We start from the raw sequence: 7,123 nt of genomic DNA on the forward strand, positions 1-7,123 counted from the left end.
TGGTAGCAATTAATACACACATATTTATTGCAGTTCCAAAGTGATCTGTGTCATTATTGCTGCATTCCGTTACCCATTTATTTTCAGATTGTCTTGGTGGGAGCTGAAGTATTTCCATCGGTAATGTATACGCCGAGGAATTTGTATTGCTTGACTGCGGCTTTCAATTTCCGATGAAGTGTTGCCACGTAATTACTAGTATCATCCATTAAAGATCGTAATTCTCAATTTCTCTGTGTTAAACAAAAGGTTTACATTTGCCGCTTCGTTGCCACAGATATACGAATGTACGCTTTTCCTAAGCGTGCTAGCAGCGACAGGGACCATAATTACCTTTCTTTACATTTTATCTAACCGCGAGGCTGGTGTTTTAGGACAAGTACATACCTTAGTAACTTGAGATTTGCTGATGATATTGCCTTGCTTAGTAACTCAGGGGACCAATTGCAATGCATGCTCACTGACCTGGAGAGGCAAAGCAGAAGGGTGTGTCAAAAATTAATCTGCAGAAAACTAAAGAAATGTTTAACAGTCTCCGAAGAGAACAGCAATTTACGATAGGTAGCGAGGCACTGGAAGTGGTAAGGGAATACATCTACTTAGGGCAGGTAGTGACCACGGATCCGGATCATGAGACTGAAATAATCAGAATAAGACTGTGTTCGGGTGCGTTTGGCAGGCATTCTCAAATCACGAACAGCAGGTTTCCACTATCCCTCAAGAGAAAAGTACATAACAGCTGTGGTTTACCAGTACTCACGTACTGGGCAGAAACCTGGAGGTTTACGAAAAGGGTTCTGCTTAAATTGAGGACGACGCAACCAGCTATGGAAAGAAGAATGATGGGTGTAACGTTAAGGGATAAGAAAAGAGCAGATTGGGAGAGGGAACAAATGCGAGTTAATGACATCATAGTTGAAGTAAAGAAAAAAAATGGGCATGGAAAGGGCATGTAATGAGGAGGGAAGATAACCGATGGTCGTTAAGGGTCACGGACTGGGTTACGGACTGGACAGGGGGCGGCAGAAAGTTGGGTGGGTGGATGAGATTAAGAAGTTTCCAGGGACAACATAGCCACAATTAGTAGATGACCGGGGTAGTTGGAGAAGTATGGGAGAGGCCTTTGCCCTGCAGTGGGCGTAACCAGGCTGATGATGATGATGACTTACAGCCTCCTTTTTTTAAATAATTATGTGTAGGGCAAGTTGGCATCAAGGGTAATGCCTGCTACGCTTTCTATATTAAGCAAGCAGTAGATAGCATGCATACATCAGTTCAAACAGCTTGTTTGAGGTTGTCATCTTCTCTTGTATGCTCATTCGAGCATACCAGACAAAGAATGCATAGCAATGATACACTACGCCAAGCAAACACCATAAACAAATGACATAGAATAAAGTGTAAACAAAGTCGGCATGAGCTAACGCATAGTTCGCAGTAAGTTAAATTATGATCTACTCACAGAATTTGCACAGCTCCTATTTCAAGAAAGCACAGTCGCCAGTATATTACATTCAACGTAAGAACAGAGATTTCATCAAGATTAAGGCCAAAAGACGCTTACGTTTGTTATTTTAAGACCGCGCTCTTGTCATAATAAACTATTTTTTTCGTCTGCAACCGATCACACTTCAATAATTAGAAATTCGAACCAGTGTAGGCGCTGTAGGCATTGGCTTCGCACACTACAGTGTCTTTGACAGGTATCAAAACTGCAGTCTTCCCTCAGAAAACAACGACACCCGCACTTCGCCGCACCGCAGTCAATGTTTTCAAAAGGGCTGCGTGCCCCGCAATAATTAGTGTTTCCTGACGCCTGTTCAAACCATCACCAGCTTGTCCTCTTCGTAATTAATCCATCCACACGCTAATCCTCCGTGCCGGAAAACCAGGATCACGACAGATTTACGCTTAATCTCTCCGCAGGCATGGCACGGCTAGTCAGGGCCCTTGTACGACTGTCATAATATTGTGCAGCGACGCTTCGAGGCAGCCAGTTCCTGATAACGTTATCTTAACAGCTTTACCTGAACAAAGGGTTGCGCTGGCTTTCAATTCCGCATGCCGTACACATTCGTCGCGGCCCAGATGACGGCATAAGCACTGGAACGGCATTAGCGAACGCGTAAATCTTTTCTTTCTTCTTTTTGTCTCAAGTACAACAACTTAGTACAACATGCGAATGACTTAGTTTATTTACGTTTGGACACTCTCACAGTCCATTATAAAAATCACGAATGCTTGTTAATCAAACATCTGATCTCGCTCAGTCATATATTTTTTTAACGGTTGAGAACCGTTAGTTAAAATGAAAGCTCTTCTGTCTGAATAGAAGACTATCTTTAGAACAGTAAAAGCGGTTTTCTAATAGCATTTTGTAACGATAGGTAATATCATTTTGTAGCCATCTAGTACACAAGGCGTCATCGGCAGCTATCTCATAATGTTCCTAATGCATTAGTTACGCACTTATCTATTCCCCGTGTGTTATTGTTCGGAGTTATATCTTCTGTGCTGTTATTTTCTATTGTTGCGCTGTCTATCTTTTTATATCTTTATTGGCAGGGCAGCCTAGCCAGTGAGAACGATTTCAACGTGAGACGAATCACGCTATGCTCATTGTCGTTCTGTTAATCATGTTTCGTGTGCTTGCTTTTATTGGAGAATTCTAAACTTAGTCCCATTCGAATTACGTTAGAGGGAAAGATGATTTTTTTTTATTTGTAAGTGGCGCCTTGTGTGAAAATACATGGGTGCACACACATAAAGTACGCGCAAAACGACGCCCTCTCAGAGCAGTCGAAAACTAGGGAGAATATCCCAGTGCGAACAAATAATTTGTACGCCTCCTACAGCAATCATAAAGAGCAGACTAATCGTCGCAATGGCTGGACGTACCCACCGCGGTAGAGCAGTGGCACTCCGGAGGCCGTCGAGAAGGACGTCGAAGTCGGTGGTTCTTTGTCTTGCGTTACAGTTAGGTCTTGGCCTCGGGACACGGCTGCATCACGTTGTCCTGTGGCTGGTACGTGGCGTCTTCAGGTCGTCTTTCGTCGGCGTGTTTTTTGCTTGCAGACTTCGCCGGGACGGCGGCGTATCGTTTTTATGCCGACGAGATAGTCTCATCGGCGTCTTTGATGGTGGCGGAGGACCTTCGTCAGTTCGACGAACGGCAACCGCGCCTCCATCGGTTGCTGCTTTTAGTTTTCCGGATATGGGCTCGCAGAGTGATCCCGGGCTGGGCCAGTGTATGGACGGACCTGCGGCAACAGGTAGCGGTCTGGTGACGGCGAATGGGACGGTCGTCGAGAGCTCCACTGAGTAGCGGCGAAGTCGCCAAGCTGTGGTCGCGGTGCGTTAACGGCGAACCCTCGCAGTCCAATCTCACGGTGTGGGCATCGTCAGTAGAGGTGACCCGCTTCTCCGCAGTCGTAGCAGAGCGGGCGGTGCCATACCATTGTTAATGGTATGGTAAGAAGAACTTTATTTAGGTCCTGAGAGATGAGTCTGGGACAGATACGGGCCGCTCCCACATCGGTACAGAGAGGCCGAGCCCCTCTGCCGTCACACGGGCCCTCTGGACAGCCCTGAGTTGGTCCGCCAGCACTTCATTGTGCAGCATCTACTGCCACCGCTGTTCACCTCGGGAACCATCACCGGCCAACGCCAAGCAGCGCAAAAGCATGTGTTCTAAATCGAGCAAACCCCCACACTTACTACAATAGATTGAAAGCCCGCAGTCCGGATTTATTTTATTCATGACGACCGGTTTTGGGTACGTTCGTGTCTGCAGAAGCCTTAATGTAACCGCCTGTGGCGCATTTAATTTAGAATGTGGCAGCGGGAATGCCCTGCGCCCTAAGTAATAGTGCTTGGTGATTTTTCCTGCCAAAATTTTCTTTTTATCATTTGATATACGAGAGAAAATTCTCATATTATTGCATTTTTGCACGTTTAAGTTCTGAATTATGCTTGTTGCGATGTTCTTTAATCTCAGCACATTTCTGCAGATCACGTGTCTTAACAAAATAATGATACATATTATTTTTGGCTGCAGTCTCATTTAAAAGTAGGCGTGTGGTCCACGGTTTCCTAATCTTACTCTTGGAACTTCGCGTATTCCTAATCTTTATAGGAAAGGCCAGCTCGTAGCACTGCATGAAACTGGCGCGAAAAATGTTATATGCTTGATTTACATCGCTTTGTATTATTATCGGTTCCCGGTTCGCCTTCTCGTTAAGAGCGTGATATAAGAGCTCAATAAATCTCGATATGAACACACACCCATTTTTATACTTTTATCTTTCGTCATCGGTAAGAAACAAAACGTAGGTAGATGGTCACTTACGTCCAGTGATAGGAGACCAGCAAAAACGTTTGGGTAAGGCGCGTTCATGATGGCGACATCTAACAACGTCGCGCTATCCGCCGCAATAAGAGTGGCTAAATAGATAAGATTTTCAAAGGCATAAGTATTTATTAGGTATTTAAGTTCTGGGTGCATTAGTATAATTTCCTAACATGTGAATGCTCCAGCCACAAATTATAAGAAACTTTCAACCTGTGTTATTTAGGTAATATAGGAGTTAATCTATGAATTAGAAAAGTGGTCTTATTACAACAACGAGGTTTATATACTGCACATACGTAAAATGATATCAAACATACGGTAAGACATTCTACATGCTTATTAGTAATGGCAAGATTTGAAATTACCTCGTACTGGTGATGCTTACAAAGATACATAGCGATGCCGCCACCACGCCGACTAGATTTTGTTATGCCGTGGATACACGTACTCATCAAAGTGGGGTGTATTTTCACACTGCGTTAGCCATGTCTCAGTAAACAGCAACATATCAAATTTAGTCTTCAATATTGCAAGCAATTCATGTAGTCTATCGCGTTTGTTTTCAATACTGCGTATGTTTAAATGCATAACTGGCATAAATTTATTAGGATCTAAATTATAAAAGGAAGATTTAAAGGAATCATAATCATGATATGCACAACAGCTGTACCCGGGGCTAGCCGTGTGTGGTGGTTTTCATACACGCACTTGCGTTCACGAACAGGCACTCATACGACCATTTTATCAACGTCGTCTAAACAGATTAGACAAAGGACCGGTGATGTTTCATTTCGTCGAGCGAAAATTTTTCCAGCGGCTGTCCACACAAATTTCCAGTTAGGAACTCTTTTTTTCCTAACGGCAGCCCTGAGAAGTTACTTGCCTTCCTTCGTCAAGTGTTCATCGATGAATATAGGATCATACTTGTCAATTCCGAGAATTTTAGTCTCATTTCTCTCTTTGATTTAGCAAGAATGGCATCCCTCTTTGTAGGACGAACAAACCAAACATTATTGTTGGACTTATTCTGCATGGCAGCGGTGACTCTGTGGCAAATGTCTATATCACATTCCTCAATTTTTTTAGAAGTTCCGCAATTTTCGTCACCGGTGGCATTGGCTCATTGTCAAGAGGTATATCTTCGATTTATAGATTGTTTGATCGCTGGTATTGCTGCAGGTAATCTTTCAGTCTACGCGTAAGTTTAGCATTTTGCAACGTCAGGTCCTTGTTTTCACGCCGGACTTCACGTAACTGCTCTCTGATCAGTTTGAGTGCCTGTATATCACGCGTCACTCATTCGAGGTCATTCAAAGTTTCCTTGATTTCATGCAACTCATCGGTCAATTCACTCCGCAGGTCATCAACTAATTTCTTAGTCATTCTATGCAGCTATATAGCCAGTATCAGAGAAAAAAACACTTATGCACAAATTTGACAATTTGGACAGGGCAGTTCTCCCTCGGCAGCAGTGCACGCGTGTAACGCTAAAGAAACACAAATGGAAATTGGCAAATCTCACCTGCAAAAGCAGATATCTTTTAGTTTCGCGCTCAATGTGCACCGCTGCCGAACTACAAACGTAGGTAGGTTCGTGGACGCCTTTTGTATCCAGCCGTAGCGTCCACTGGCACCAAGCGGATGATGCCGATCGCCTTGATATCACCGAGCGTGTGGCAAAACAGCCTAGTCTGATGATAGCAGGTCTGCCAGATGCTGGCTCTTGGAAACTTCTTCCTTGGCCTTCACTTCGTGACCTGCCGTGACCTGCAAAAGCAAATATCCTTTAGTTGCGCGCTCAATGTGCATCGCTGCCAAACTGCAAACGTTCGTGGACGCCTTTGTAGCCAGCCGCAGCGTGCACTGCCACAAAGTGGATGATGCCGATCGCCTTGATATCACCGAGGGTGTGGCAAAACAGCCTAGTCTGATGATAGCAGATCTGCCAGCTGCTGGCTCTTGGAAACTTCTTCCTTGGCCTTCACTTCGTGACCTGCCGTGACCTGCAAAAGCAGATATCCTTTAGTTTCGCACTCAATGTGCACCGCTGTCAAACTGCAAACGTTCGTGGACGCCTTTTGTATCCAGCCGTAGCGTCCACTGGCACCAAGCGGATGATGCCGATCGCCTTGATATCACCGAGGGTGTGGCAAAACAGCCTAGTCTGAAGATAGCAGGTCTGCCAGCTGCTGGCTCTTGGAAACTTCTTCCTTGGCCTTCACTTCGTGACCTGCCGTGACCTGCAAAAGCAAATATCCTTTAGTTGCGCGCTCAATGTGCATCGCTGCCAAACTGCAAACGTTCGTGGACGCCTTTGTAGCCAGCCGCAGCGTGCACTGCCACAAAGTGGATGATGCCGATCGCCTTGATATCACCGAGGGTGTGGCAAAACAGCCTAGTCTGATGATAGCAGATCTGCCAGCTGCTGGCTCTTGGGAACTTCTTCCTTGGCCTTCGCTTCGTGACCTGCCGTGACCTGCAAAAGCAAATATCCTTTAGTTGCGCGCTCAATGTGCATCGCTGCCAAACTGCAAACGTTCGTGGACGCCTTTGTAGCCAGCCGCAGCGTGCACTGCCACAAAGTGGATGATGCCGATCGCCTTGATATCACCGAGGGTGTGGCAAAACAGCCTAGTCTGAAGATAGCAGGTCTGCCAGCTGCTGGCTCTTGGAAACTTCTTCCTTGGCCTTCACTTCGTGACCTGCCGTGACCTGCAAAAGCAAATATCCTTTAGTTGCGCGCTCAATGTGCATCGCTGCCAAACTGCAAAC

Source organism: Dermacentor albipictus, chromosome 9, assembly GCF_038994185.2.
Source record: "Dermacentor albipictus isolate Rhodes 1998 colony chromosome 9, USDA_Dalb.pri_finalv2, whole genome shotgun sequence".
In the NCBI taxonomy this organism is placed as follows: domain Eukaryota; kingdom Metazoa; phylum Arthropoda; class Arachnida; order Ixodida; family Ixodidae; genus Dermacentor; species Dermacentor albipictus.